This window comes from Euprymna scolopes, unplaced genomic scaffold (genome assembly GCF_053919585.1).
Source record: "Euprymna scolopes isolate OS-2025 unplaced genomic scaffold, ASM5391958v1 sca22, whole genome shotgun sequence".
Classification (NCBI taxonomy): domain Eukaryota; kingdom Metazoa; phylum Mollusca; class Cephalopoda; order Sepiida; family Sepiolidae; genus Euprymna; species Euprymna scolopes.
In genome coordinates this window covers 30,001-45,000 of record NW_027633236.1, presented here as the reverse complement: position 1 = coordinate 45,000, position 15,000 = coordinate 30,001, and the positions used below count along the sequence as shown (strand labels likewise).

Sequence of the window (15,000 nt, the reverse complement as noted above, 5' to 3'; positions counted from 1 at the left end):
GATAAAGTAGTGGTGTCGCTAGCGGTCGAGAAGGCACTTTTCGACGCCTACTGCCACCCCCACATGGCGGTAGGCGCAAAACTGGAAAATCGCCGACCAGAAATGTCGCTTCGTATAATCGACGTTTTTTTTGACCACCATTTTCAGGTGTCGGAGGTGGGTCTGGACGAATACCAACACCATTTCTGGGGTTTCACAACCGCCCGGCTTCTCCGACATATGTTGGAAAGGAGTAGCGATCGAGCGAAGGGGGCTGTCGGTAGGCGGCCGCGGGTTGCATGTGTGCCCGGGACAGCACCCCCATCCAACTAAGGGGTGTCCCCCGGGGGCCAGGGGGACCTCGTCCAGGTCGGCCGGGCGCTTCCAGACGCCTACCGACACCGGTCAGGTCGGCGAGGCTCCCGGCGGCCCCGAGCGGGACCACAGGTTGCGGAAGGCGTCCAAGTGAGCGGCGGCGACGCCAGGAGGCCCCCGGGGTCGACTCCGCGGCCCCCGGGTCGGTGTGCGGGCCTCCAGAGCTCGATAAAGTAGTGGTGTCGCTAGCGGTCGAGAAGGCACTTTTCGACGCCTACTGCCACCCCCACATGGCGGTAGGCGCAAAACTGGAAAATCGCCGACCAGAAATGTCGCTTCGTATAATCGACGTTTTTTTTGACCACCATTTTCAGGTGTCGGAGGTGGGTCTGGACGAATACCAACACCATTTCTGGGGTTTCACAACCGCCCGGCTTCTCCGACATATGTTGGAAAGGAGTAGCGATCGAGCGAAGGGGGCTGTCGGTAGGCGGCCGCGGGTTGCATGTGTGCCCGGGACAGCACCCCCATCCAACTAAGGGGTGTCCCCCGGGGGCCAGGGGGACCTCGTCCAGGTCGGCCGGGCGCTTCCAGACGCCTACCGACACCGGTCAGGTCGGCGAGGCTCCCGGCGGCCCCGAGCGGGACCACAGGTTGCGGAAGGCGTCCAAGTGAGCGGCGGCGACGCCAGGAGGCCCCCGGGGTCGACTCCGCGGCCCCCGGGTCGGTGTGCGGGCCTCCAGAGCTCGATAAAGTAGTGGTGTCGCTAGCGGTCGAGAAGGCACTTTTCGACGCCTACTGCCACCCCCACATGGCGGTAGGCGCAAAACTGGAAAATCGCCGACCAGAAATGTCGCTTCGTATAATCGACGTTTTTTTTGACCACCATTTTCAGGTGTCGGAGGTGGGTCTGGACGAATACCAACACCATTTCTGGGGTTTCACAACCGCCCGGCTTTTCCGACATATGTTGGAAAGGAGTAGCGATCGAGCGAAGGGGGCTGTCGGTAGGCGGCCGCGGGTTGCATGTGTGCCCGGGACAGCACCCCCATCCAACTAAGGGGTGTCCCCCGGGGGCCAGGGGGACCTCGTCCAGGTCGGCCGGGCGCTTCCAGACGCCTACCGACACCGGTCAGGTCGGCGAGGCTCCCGGCGGCCCCGAGCGGGACCACAGGTTGCGGAAGGCGTCCAAGTGAGCGGCGGCGACGCCAGGAGGCCCCCGGGGTCGACTCCGCGGCCCCCGGGTCGGTGTGCGGGCCTCCAGAGCTCGATAAAGTAGTGGTGTCGCTAGCGGTCGAGAAGGCACTTTTCGACGCCTACTGCCACCCCCACATGGCGGTAGGCGCAAAACTGGAAAATCGCCGACCAGAAATGTCGCTTCGTATAATCGACGTTTTTTTTGACCACCATTTTCAGGTGTCGGAGGTGGGTCTGGACGAATACCAACACCATTTCTGGGGTTTCACAACCGCCCGGCTTCTCCGACATATGTTGGAAAGGAGTAGCGATCGAGCGAAGGGGGCTGTCGGTAGGCGGCCGCGGGTTGCATGTGTGCCCGGGACAGCACCCCCATCCAACTAAGGGGTGTCCCCCGGGGGCCAGGGGGACCTCGTCCAGGTCGGCCGGGCGCTTCCAGACGCCTACCGACACCGGTCAGGTCGGCGAGGCTCCCGGCGGCCCCGAGCGGGACCACAGGTTGCGGAAGGCGTCCAAGTGAGCGGCGGCGACGCCAGGAGGCCCCCGGGGTGGACTCCGCGGCCCCCGGGTCGGTGTGCGGGCCTCCAGAGCTCGATAAAGTAGTGGTGTCGCTAGCGGTCGAGAAGGCACTTTTCGACGCCTACTGCCACCCCCACATGGCGGTAGGCGCAAAACTGGAAAATCGCCGACCAGAAATGTCGCTTCGTATAATCGACGTTTTTTTTGACCACCATTTTCAGGTGTCGGAGGTGGGTCTGGACGAATACCAACACCATTTCTGGGGTTTCACAACCGCCCGGCTTCTCCGACATATGTTGGAAAGGAGTAGCGATCGAGCGAAGGGGGCTGTCGGTAGGCGGCCGCGGGTTGCATGTGTGCCCGGGACAGCACCCCCATCCAACTAAGGGGTGTCCCCCGGGGGCCAGGGGGACCTCGTCCAGGTCGGCCGGGCGCTTCCAGACGCCTACCGACACCGGTCAGGTCGGCGAGGCTCCCGGCGGCCCCGAGCGGGACCACAGGTTGCGGAAGGCGTCCAAGTGAGCGGCGGCGACGCCAGGAGGCCCCCGGGGTGGACTCCGCGGCCCCCGGGTCGGTGTGCGGGCCTCCAGAGCTCGATAAAGTAGTGGTGTCGCTAGCGGTCGAGAAGGCACTTTTCGACGCCTACTGCCACCCCCACATGGCGGTAGGCGCAAAACTGGAAAATCGCCGACCAGAAATGTCGCTTCGTATAATCGACGTTTTTTTTGACCACCATTTTCAGGTGTCGGAGGTGGGTCTGGACGAATACCAACACCATTTCTGGGGTTTCACAACCGCCCGGCTTCTCCGACATATGTTGGAAAGGAGTAGCGATCGAGCGAAGGGGGCTGTCGGTAGGCGGCCGCGGGTTGCATGTGTGCCCGGGACAGCACCCCCATCCAACTAAGGGGTGTCCCCCGGGGGCCAGGGGGACCTCGTCCAGGTCGGCCGGGCGCTTCCAGACGCCTACCGACACCGGTCAGGTCGGCGAGGCTCCCGGCGGCCCCGAGCGGGACCACAGGTTGCGGAAGGCGTCCAAGTGAGCGGCGGCGAGAAGCGGAGGCCCCCGGGGTCGACTCCGCGGCCCCCTTTCAGGTGTGCGGGCCCTCCAGTAGGCCTCAAGTAGTGGTGTCGCTAGCGGTCGAGAAGGCACTTTTCGACGCCTACTGCCACCCCCACATGGCGGTAGGTGTAAAATCGGAATAGACCGGACCAGGAATGTCGAGGGGGAAAAAAATGACAAAGTCCTGGTGTGCCTAGCCTACGAGAAGGCACTTTGCGACGCCTACCGACATCCCCATGTGGCAGTAGGCGTAAAACTGGAAAATCGCCGACCAGAAATGTCGCTTCGTATAATCGACGTTTTTTTTGACCACCATTTTCAGGTGTCGGAGGTGGGTCTGGACAAATACCAACACCATTTCTGGGGTTTTCCAGTTTGAAAGTTTTATAAAACATGTTCGGTAGGAAGCACACTTTGGTGTGTCGGTTCGTCGGAGCAGCGACTCTTTGCCTCGTGGTGGTCCGGAACGTCTCTACGGGCTTGTCGCAAAGGCGTCAGAAAGTGGCATCTCCGCCGCCTAGGGCTGTCACCGTTATCGCTGTCGCCGCGCTCCAACTTGTTTTGATCCGCCGCCTTCGTTCCTGCCAACCGTGCGCCCGCTCATCGTCGTTAGGTTATAATACGTGGTACGTGTGTGTGCTTCTCCGTGGACCTAGGGCTGCTCGACGTGTCGAACGATATGTTGGAACAACTAACGGCTCCTTTTCCTGGTTCCATAGTCGTCGTGGTACCCGCGTCGTCAGCCATATCTATGTCCACCATGTTTAGCCGATACGTTTGCTGCAGCTTCTGCTTCCGCCTCAGCGTTCGCCGCTCTCAGCCGCCGCTGTTGTTGCTGCCGTTCTGCCATTCAACCACTACCTGCGAATCTTTCGATGATCGGCCGAACGACCCATCGCTGTGCGACCGATAAATCCTCCGGATTAGGGAGAAACGCCGCCGCTCTCTGCCGCCGTCGAACGGAAAAACGTACATTGTAACGAACGAACGAACGAACGAACGAATTAACGAACGAGCGAACAAACAAACAAAAATAGCCGCGGGGGATGCACTATGTAGATCCTGATCCCCTTGTAACCATACGTACGTTGTTCGATGCTCTCCCGTCCTGGAAGTCGCCGCAGCAAACAGGAGGATGAGCAGCAGCAGGCGCCGCCGCCGTAACCGCCGCCTGCCTGCCGCCTCCTACTCCTGTCAGCGTCCGATCTCACAGCCGTGTGAACGTTCGCTGACACCCGATTTCTTTCCGTCTGGCAAAACCTTGGACGTCCCGCTCGCGGTACACGTGCTGCAGCGACTTCTCGTCCGACAACGCATAAGCGTCGACGTCTGCCGCCGCATCTTCTGATACGTGGACGGTGATAGCGCTAGTCCCTTCTTGCGCCACCTCCACCTTTGTTAGCGCCAAAGAAGATCGATCGAGCAGTCGTGGTCGCAGTCGATTAACCCGTTTTCACCGTCCGCAGTTCCCAAGCCGCCGATCAAGTCGTTGCTCTTCTTGTTCGTTCTTCCCATACCGTCGATTTGCACGGCTGCCGGATGAGCCATCCTCTGTCCGGCGAAGCGCTCACGTCAGTGATCGATACTTGCACCGACAGTCCTCCCGCTCGCGACTCGGTGCTCGAATCGGACTCGTTCGTTTTTATCTCGATGCGATTGTGAAAAGGGGGACCGGTCGTCAATGTCGTGTGTGTCGACGATGTTGTTCGCCCGGTCCGCCGCGTTGTTGTCGTTTTTTTTTTTTTTTTTTTTTTCCCCTAACGTTCGCCGTCGCACGGACGAAAGGGTGAGAAAAAAAAAAAAAAGCTCGAAAAAGCCGCCCAAAAAAATCGGACCGAGGAGCCGCTTGCGAGAACGCGCCATGTGCACGTTGTCTCTCCTCGGTTTTCCGAGCACGAACACGACGCCGGTCGGTCGGTCGGTCGACGAAGGCGACGACGAAGGTGACGGGAAAATTTACGCCGCCGCTGCCCTGGTCCAGCTCCTCCCCGATGACGGCTGTGATGTTGACGTTGACGTTGGCGACGACGACGACGACGACGGAGACGACGACGACGACGAGACGGCATCGATGGCGACCACGATGACGACGACCTCGACGAGTTCAGTCTGCACCTTGACCTCCGATGTCCGTGTGCACTGCCGTCGTGCTGTTTGTCGTTTGTCGTATGTATCGCTGTCAAGGGTGCCGTTGTCGTTGTTGTTGTCGACGTTGTTGCTTGCTCTCTCGTCTCGGTCGGTTGGTACGTTGATGACGACGACGACGACGAAGACGACGACGACGACGACGAGACGGCATCGATGGCGACCACGATGACGACGACCTCGACGATTCCAGTCTGCACCTTGACCTCCGATGTCCGTGTGCACTGCCGTCGTGCTGTTTGTCGTTTGTCGTATGTATCGCTGTCAAGGGTGCCGTTGTCGATGTTGTTGTTGTCGACGCTGTCGTCTGTTCTCTCTTCTCGGCCGGCTGTGACGTGGACGTTGACGACGACGACGACGAGACGGAATCGATGGCGACCACGATGACGACGACCTCGGCGAGTTCAGTCTGCACCTTGACCCTCGATGTCCGTGTGCACTGCCGTCGTGCTGCTTGTCGTTTGTCGTATGTATCGCTGTCAAGGGTGCCGTTGTCGTTGTTGTTGTCGACGTTGGTCGCTTTCGTTCTTTGAGTCTCGGTCTCGGTCCAAGTCAGGGGAGAAACAAAAAAGAGGCCATCAGCGCGGGCAGCGCGCTTCTACTGACGGCGAACCTCCTCGAAAAACAAATAAACACGTGCCCGTCGTTGTAGTTGTCTGTCTTATGTCGGTCGGTCGGTCGGTCGGTCTGTCGTTCTGTCGAAACAAAGTCCCAAATTCCAACGATACCTGGTTGATCCTGCCAGTAGTCATATGCTTGTCTCAAAGCTTAAGCCATGCAAGTGTAAGTTCACGCCACGCATTAGAACGGGCGAAACCGCGAATGGCTCAGGAACCGGACCTAATCCTCGGGACCGTATTCCTCCTCGGAGGCGATGGATAACTGTGGCAATTCTAGAGCTAATACATGTGACACAGGCCGCGATCGGTCGGCGCGCCGTCGTCGCCACGCCTCGCGCGCTGGCACCCGCGTCGGCCGTTCCGGGTCGCGGCGCTACATATTAGACTGAGACCGATGCGCGTCATTCCGTCCTCCCGTCGTCGGCGTTCCCGCTCGCGGGTCCGTTCGGTGGCGGGGCTCATAGGGCGGCGCGCTCCGCTTTGGTGACTCTGGATAACTCACTGGTCGATCGCACGAGCTTTCACGCCCGGCGACGGGTCTCTCGAGGGTCCGCCCTATCAACTGTCGACGGTCGGTTAAGTGCCTACCGTGGTTACTACGGGTAACGGGGAATCGGGGTTCGATTCCGGAGAGGGAGCATGCGAAACGGCTACCACATCCAAGGAAGGCAGCAGGCGCGCAAATTACCCACTCCCGGCACGGGGAGGTAGTGACGAAAAATAACGACGCGGGACTCTGTCGAGGCCCCGCGATCGGAATGAGTACACTTCAAATCCGTTAACGAGGACCAACCGGAGGGCAAGTCTGGTGCCAGCAGCCGCGGTAATTCCAGCTCCGGTAGCGTATATTAAAGTTGTTGCGGTTAAAAAGCTCGTAGTCCGAACTCGGGTTCGTGGTCGCGCAAGCGGCCCCGGGGCGGCGGCGCCATCGTCCGTCGTTGACTTTGGTCGTCCGTTCGCATTCCCGGCCCTTTCCGCCGGTGTCAACCGCTAGCATACCCGCCACGCGGTCCTGCCGGCGAGGTGGACGAGGAGGTCGTGATCGGGATCCGGGAAAAAAAAAACAAGTGGTCGTCGGTTCGGTTCCGGGAGTAGTCTAACGGGGGGGTGCTACGTGTGTGTGTTTGGGTGCGTTCATTCGCATCCCCGCACTCTGACCCCCGCGCTTCTCTCCCTCTCCCTTTCCGCGCGTTCCTCTTTTTTTTTGAACCCCCCGGTCCGCTCCGAGTCCCTGCTTCGTGTCTTGTCTGCGCGCGTGTTGCGGTCGGCGGTTTCTCCTCCAAGGGTGCTCTTAACCGAGTGTCCGCGGCGGCCGGTACGTTCACTTTGAAAAAATTAGAGTGCTCAGAGCGGGCTGTTCAAGCTTGCATACGATAAGCATGGAATGATGGAAGAGGGCCTCGTCTACGTCTGTCGGTCTCCGTCTACGGCGAGGCAATGATCGAAGGGAGCGGTCGGGGCCACTCGTATTGCGACGTTAGAGGTGAAATTCTTGGATCGTCGCAAGACGAACTGCAGCGATGGCGTGTGGCAAGCACGTTTTCCTCGATCAAGAGCGAAAGTCGGAGGTTCGAAGACGATCAGATACCGTCGTAGTTCCGACCGTAAACGATGCCGACCGGCGATCCGCCGGCGTTCGCTTCCATGACCCGGCGGGTAGCCTGCGGGAAACCAGAGTTCGGTTCCGGGGGGAGTATGGTTGCAAAGCTGAAACTTAAAGGAATTGACGGAAGGGCACCACCAGGAGTGGAGCCTGCGGCTTAATTTGACTCAACACGGGAAAACTCACCCGGTCCGGACACCGGTAGGATTGACAGATCGATAGCTCTTTCTCGATTCGGTGGGTGGTGGTGCATGGCCGTTCTTAGTTGGTGGAGCGATCCGTCTGGTTGATTCCGATAACGAACGAGACTCCGGCCTGCTAACTAGTGCGCCGATGTCAGTGATTTTTACGGCGGGCTCGGCGTCCTCCGTGGCGCTCGGGTCCGGGTCGGTTTTCTCACGCACTTCTTAGAGGGACGGGTGGCAGAAAGCCACACGAGGCGGAGCGATAACAGGTCTGTGATGCCCTTAGATGTCCGGGGCCGCACGCGCGCTACACTGGAGGTATCAGCGGGGACTTCGCCCCGGCCCGAGAGGGTTGGGAAACCTCTGAACCACCTCCCGTGATAGGGATCGGGGCCTGTAACCAACCCCGTGAACGAGGAATTCCCGGTAGGCGCGGGTCAACAGCCCGCGTCGATCACGTCCCTGCCCTTTGTACACACCGCCCGTCGCTACTACCGATCGAACGGTCCGGTGAGGTCCTCGGATCTGGCCGACGACGCCGCCGGGCAGTGCGCGACGTGTCCGTCACGACACTCGTGCATCTACGCCTCGGCGTTCGATGCCTGGAGAAGACGACCGAACCCGATCGTTTAGAGGAAGTAAAAGTCGTAACAAGGTTTCCGTAGGTGAACCTGCGGAAGGATCATTACCGTTTTCCCGTTCGAGACTGGTTTGTTGTTTTCCGGCCTACCTCCTCTGTCTGTCGGTGTCAACGCCTCGAATGCGCGCAAACAAACCTATAAAAGGCGGAGCGAGAGATAGATTTGTGGTGACGCGGAGGTTTTTAAAGCCCCAGCTCTTCTTGCTTGCTTCCGCGTCTTACCACCTGTTTGTTTTTTCGCCCACCGCAAGTGATGGCCGCTTCTTCTTTGCCTTGTCGCCGCTTTATCGTTTTTTTGTTTTTTTGCAGCCGCTGTGCCACCGCCGCTAGCTAAAAACAAACTACTCGCGACATTGCAATGCCGTCACGCCTCCTCGCACAGACCTCCTCGCACACTACTAAATCTATATAAACAAAAACTAATATAAAAAAACCCAAGTGCTGAACCCTGGACGGGGGATCACTCGGCTCGTCCGTCGATGAAGAGCGCGGCCAGCCGCGAGAACTGATGCGAATTGCAGGACTCAGTGAACATCGACACCTCGAACGCACATTGCGGCCCCGAGATCCCTTGTCTCGGGGCCACGTCCGGTCGAGAGGCGGAACGTTACATGTCTTTCTCCGTTAACGAAACGACATCTTGCCGTCCCCGTGCCCGCCCGGTCCTCGGCACGGTGGTAACCGGGACGTCGCAGGAGCGAGTGACGAGGGGGAAGAAAAATAAAAAAAGAATTGACTCCTTTCAATGTCTTTTTTTTTTTTAAAACCCTCTCCGGCCTCCTCCTTCGTCTCCCGCTGGCAGACCGCGGAGTCTTTTCCCTTTTCGACCGCGTGAAGAAACACTGTGGAGGAGGAGCAGGAGGAGTCTGTCCGAAAGCAGCCGAAGGGAGAACAAAACAAAAAAAAAGCACCGACCTAACCGACTGCCGACGTAAGCGCCGCCTGCTCGTCTCGCTCTCTGCCTCATGAAGGTGTCTCTCAGCGACGCCTCGAGCAGCGCGACGAGCACGGCCGTCGCACCGTAAAAAGGTGGCCGCGTCGTAGGCAACGCAACGTCGGATGGGGAGGACCCACGCTTTTTTTTAATTGTTGGCTTCTTCATTTTCGGTCGGACGGGCGCTATATCGGCCAGCCGTCGTCACACGGAGGGTACCGATCGAGATTCCTCTCCTCCAAACACCACACTCTACTAAAAACCGCCGCCCTCGGCTCGGACGAGACGACCCGCTGAACTTAAGCATATCGCTAAGCGGAGGAAAAGAAACCAACCGGGATTCCCTTAGTAACGGCGAGTGAACCGGGAGAAGCCCAACGCCGAATCCCGTCGCAAGTTAAAGGCTTCGGGACGTGTGGCGCATGGGTCGAAGGCAGCCGTTCGTTTTCGTCTCGCATAGTTCGGAGTTCCCTCGATCGGGGCCGCCCGCGGCGGGTGCCAGGCCCATTCGGTGCGGACGGCGAGCGACGGCCTTCGATCCGAGAGTCGGGTTGCTTGGGAACGCAGCCCAAATCGGGTGGTAAGCTCCATCCAAGGCTAAATACCGGGACGAGTCCGATAGTCGACAAGTACCGTGAGGGAAAGTTGAAAAGAACTTTGGAGAGAGAGTTCAAGAGAACGTGAAACCGCCCAGGGGTAAACGGGTGGGACCGCTCACCGCGATCGCGGGGGGACTCAGTCCGGTGCTGCCTAGGCTCGAGCCCAAACTCGATGTGTGTTCTTGAAAGAGAGGCCGTCGCGGCACAGGTCGTCGTTCGTCGTGTCCGCGGGGGACTCGTTCCCCGCGGTTCCAGCTTTTGTGCCCGCGTCGCCGACGAAGGAGACGGGCCGCGTGGATAGCGGGAAGGGAAACGTGGTGACGACCGCGGCGTCGGTAGGTGGCTGCGTCGGTTGGCTGCGACGGAGGGGACTCGTCCTCTCGATCGCTGCTGCCGCCGGGCCCTAACCCGCCGCATCCGTCGCCGCCGCTTCTTCTTTCCTCCTGCTCCCTCCGCGCGCGACTCCGCTGCACCCGTCCCCTTCATCATCGCTCGGCGTAATCATGGCGCGGGCGCTTCGGCGCGACCTCCGCGCGGCCGGCACCGGACGCACTTCCCCTCCGGTCCGTCGTCGCGACCCGTTCCCGGCGTGCAGGTCGAACACGCGGGTTTTTTTCCGTAGGCGGCAGGCGTTTCATCACCCTGAAAACCCCCGTCTTCCCACCTTGTGAAGTCGGGGGCCACCGGCCGTCGGGCCCGCGAACGTAACTGCCCCTTTCTGCCGGGAACGGAGGAAATCTGACACGATCCGTTACACGTGGCGAGCCGGTCCGTTTTGATCCCGCCGGAAGTCGCGTGCGGGCGACGCACTCTGTGTGTCGCTCCTTAGGCGCCCCACCGTCTCGGGCGCGTGCGCGATGAGAGGCGGGATAGGACTGGCGCGGCCTCGCCGTCACGCACCTCGCCGACGTTTCGGGTTCTTGTCGGGGGCAACCCCGCCCGCGCCCGTTTCCGTTTCCGGAGAGGTCGCTCGGCGACGCTTTTTTACTCGAGCCGCCCGCCACCCCGGGTCAGCGACGTGCATCGGCAACCCACCCGACCCGTCTTGAAACACGGACCGAGGAGTCCTGGCCGTTCGCGAGTCGTAGGGGCCACCTCTGACTAACCCCGAAGGCGAAGCGAAAGCGAGAGAGCGTGTAGGAGGGCGTCGATCGGGAGAGGTGTCGTGGCAAAGTCGTCCGGGGGTCGTCGGGGGGTGTCGTCGGTCTCGTGCCGTCGTCTTCTCCTCGCCTCACCCGCCTCCGAGCCGTGCCCGATCCCGCCGGCGCGGCGTTTTCGGCCTTCCGCCGTCGCTGCTGCGGTGCCCGCAACTTTTCCTTTTTTCTCTCTTCCCGAGAGAGATAGGAGAGGGAAGGCTCGTGGCTGACGTGCGGTTGTTTTTCCCTCCTCCCCGAGAGGGGACCGGCGCATCATCCAAAAAGGGGAATTGCCGGGCGCCAGCTTCCATATCCTCCTTCCGCCCATCGGTGAGATCCCGCGGCTTGAACTAGTCCTATTTTGTCGTCGAGTTTAGGCGCTGCGCGCGGGCGCATCACCCCCGGGTCGGTTTCCCCTTTTTCCGAGTACGACTCGGCCGACTCTGGCGTAGCGAGCGACCAGGGACCCGAAAGATGGCGATCCACGCCCGGTCGGGATGAAGCCAGAGGAAACTCTGGTGGAAGTCCGAAGCGCCTCTGACGTGCAAATCGATCGTCGGAACCGGGTGTAGGGGCGAAAGACCAATCGAGCCGTCTAGTAGCTGGTTCCCTCCGAAGTTTCCCTCAGGATAGCTGGCGCTCGATCGTCGCAATTCCATCCGGTAAAGCGAACGATTGGAGGCCCCGGGGCCGTTCACGGCCTCGACCTACTCTCGAACTCGGAACGGGTGGAACGGGCCGACTCTCCCGAACGACGGAGCCGACCCATCCGGCCGCCGCCGCCAGCACGCTTCGCTGGGCGGTTGGTCACCTCGAATGCGAGTGCCAAGTGGGCCACTTTTGGTAAGCAGAACTGGCGCTGTGGGATGAACCAAACGTCCGGCTAAGGTGCCTAACGCGACGCCCATGAGATCCCCGAAAGGGTGTCGGTCGATATAGACAGCAGGACGGTGGCCACGGAAGTCGGAATCCGCTAAGGAGTGTGTAACAACTCACCTGCCGAATCGACCGGCCCCGAAAATGGATGGCGCTGGAGCGACGGACCGATGCCGGACCGTCGCGGCGAGGAGCGATGAACTTTCGCGCCGAAACGATGCCGCGACGAGTAGGAGGGCGCCGCGGCGAGCACGGAAGCCTAGGGCGCGAGCCCGGGTGGAGCCGACCGCGGGTGCAGATCTCGGTGGTAGTAGCAAATATTCGAACGAGACCTTCGAAGACCGAAGTGGAGAAGGGTTCCGTGCCAACGGCGGTCGAGCACGGGTCAGTCGGTCCTAAGACGCGGGCGAAAGTCTTCCCGAAAGGCGCCGGATCCGTTATGAAAGGTGAAAGGAAAGCGAATCGAATCGAATCGAATCAAAAGCCCAAACAAAAAAAAAGCGGCCGGCCTCCCGTCGAAAGGGAATCGGGTTAATATTCCCGAACCCGGACTCGGAGAGGGCCCGGGGGTGGCGACGCTGTCGGCAGCGATGTCGGCGGCGCCCGTCGCTTCCCGGGCGAAACCGCGGTGACGCAAGCGAGCCCGGAGACGTCGCCGGGAGCCCCGGGAAGAGTTCTCTCTTCTTCGTAAAGGACCATGTCCGTGGAATCGGCTCGTCCGGAGATACGGAAAAGGTACCTGTAGAGCGCCGCGGCTCGGGCGGCGTCCGGTGCGCTTTCGGCGGCCCTGGAAAATCCGGGTCCGGTTTTCGCAGCTCTCGAGTCGGTCCGTACCCACCATCCGCAGCAGGTCTCCAAGGTGTACAGCCTCTCGTCGATGGCATCAATGTAGGTAAGGGAAGTCGGCAAAATGGATCCGTACCTTCGGAAGAAGGATTGGCTCCGAGGACCGGGTCGGTCGGGCCGTGCCCGCGCGAAGCGAGGAACCGGTACGGGGCTGTAGCGTTCGCTCCGTTCGCGCTTTGCGGCGAAGGCATAGGGGCCGCGGCGGTCCGTTGTGCGGCGGCGTGTTCCGGTCAAGCGGTCGCGGTCAAGCGAGCGTGTGTTGCGGGTCGGAGAGCGATACGGGTGGGAGTCCGCCGTCGGGCGGCAGGAGTGTGGCGTCGACCAAAAACGGCGGGGGACCGTCGGCGGGGGTCGTCTTTCTGGCGGCGGCGGTTCAAGCGGCTTTTCTGCGGGGTGCTTCGCTCCGGGGTCGGGGTGGCGGGCGGCTCCAATCCGTTCGTCGCAACGTCTCCGTCCTCCTCGAAAAGGGGTGAGGCTGCCTTGCGGACGTGTCGTCGTCGCTTTGCCGGTGCGGTCTTCGTCGGCACCTCCGACGCGGCGTCCTCCGCTCCTGCGCTGTCCGCGCGATGCTCCCTCTCTTCTCCGTCCTTCTAACTCCTCGTCGCGGCCGGTTCAAGGTTGCGTCGTCGCCACGGGACTCGTCCGCCTGCGGTACCGCCTCGTCGCTACCGGCGCGTCGGGTGGCGAGCAAAACGGCTCCTCGCCCGGGTCTTCGTGGAGCGCCACGGCTTCCAGCCCCTCTTCGGGTGAAGGCGGGTGCTGCTTCGCGGCAGCGTCCGTCCCTCTTCGCCCGTTGCTCAGCGTCTCTCTCGGCGTGGGGGCGTTCGTCCGGCAGCGAACGGTCAACTCGGAACTGGTACGGACCGGGGGAATCCGACTGTCTAATTAAAACAAAGCATCGTGTGGCCGGTCGACCCGTACAGACACGATGTGATTTCTGCCCAGTGCTCTGAATGTCAAAGTGAAGAAATTCAACCAAGCGCGGGTAAACGGCGGGAGTAACTATGACTCTCTTGTTGCACCACCTCCTCGTGGTGAGAGTCGGGCAACGTTTTGTCGAAGCTGAAAATACAGTTGAGATTTGACGGCTGAGGGTGTAACAAACCCTCCCGGTGGGCTGACCTCCCGTCGGGTGGGTATAGCAGTGGTCTCTAAGAAAGTAAATAAAGAAAACACGGTTCCCCCTGGTTCCGTGGACACTGCTACCCTCAGCGACCGATTGACTGGGTCGGATAATGATGGAAATCGTTCCCCCTTTGTGTGCCCGTGTGGACGTGGGTTTGCTTCTGGTCGCGGTTTATCCCAACACCGGAGGCATGCTCACCCGGAAGATCTCAACCAGGACAGGGTTGCTGGGGCCCGTCCCGGTTCGGCCTGGAGTTCTGAGGAAGATACTCTTTTGTCAGCTTGTGCGTCCGAGATGAGGGATCGATATCGAACGAAGGCGGAGTTGTGTGTCGCAATTTCTCCCCGCTTTGGCCGCTCTGCTGAAGCGGTGAGGAAGCGCCTAATCCATCTGGCAAAGCAGAAGTCTCCGGCGGGTGTTAATAGTGTGAGCTCTCCTGCGGTGGAGACGGTTGTGGAGTGCGATTCTTTGAGTCCAGCTGTGGATGATCGGGGTTGGCGGCCGAAGGTGGAGAATCAGGTTGAGCTGGTTCTCGGAGAGCTTGGTCCATCCTCTGATCAAGCTTGCGTCGAATTGCGGCGGATTCTTGGTTTGATCCGCCAGGGTACCGACCTGGAGGTGGTAACCGGGCAGATCGACACCTTCCTCCTGCGCTACCTCTCCCCGTCCAATGGAGGGGAGGGGGACGATGCGCTAAGATCGGGCCGGCCGCTTCGCAAGAAGCGGTCTGGGAGGCTGGTTCGAAAGAACCAGTCTCAAGGGAGGAAAGGATCTAGACCTAGGTCTGCGGCTGGTGCCCCGAAGGGTGACAAGAAGGCGTTGCGGAGGGCGGCTTTTGCTGCCATTCAGCGGCTTTATAGTGTTAAGCGGAAGGACTGCGCCGACGCGGTCCTCTCTGGGAGATGGAGGGATGCAACATCGTGTGCTGAACGACGTCTTCCGGCGGGGTCCGTGGATTTCTGGGAGCGGAAATTGTCTGCACCTGGCGAGCCGGACAACAGACAGGCGCAGTCTAGGGGGCACAAGTGGTGGTCTGTGCTTGCCCCCCTTTGTGAGGAAGAGGTTGTGAGTTCCCTAAAGGCTATGCGCGGCTCCTCGCCCGGCCTGGATGGACTCACGGCCGACGAGGCCTTGCAAAGGGTTAAAATAGTGACAGCCACCTTAAACCTTGTGTTGCTATGTGAAGCACCTCCCCTCTCTCTTATCCGATCAAGAGT

General features: G+C 60.6%; 1 non-coding gene and 2 pseudogenes across 1 annotated transcript; all 3 read left to right on the top strand.

The window, feature by feature from the left end:
- Positions 1 to 5,943: 5,943 nt before the first annotated feature.
- On the top strand, positions 5,944 to 8,314 carry LOC145273912 (small subunit ribosomal RNA; annotated as a pseudogene).
- A 396-nt stretch (positions 8,315 to 8,710) lies between these two features.
- Positions 8,711 to 8,868, top strand: LOC145273924 (5.8S ribosomal RNA). The gene has a single exon (XR_013866560.1). It is a non-coding gene; the product is annotated as a 5.8S ribosomal RNA (ribosomal RNA).
- A 598-nt stretch (positions 8,869 to 9,466) lies between these two features.
- The window catches only part of LOC145273890 (large subunit ribosomal RNA), a 9,238-nt pseudogene continuing 3,704 nt past the window's right edge, over positions 9,467 to 15,000 (top strand).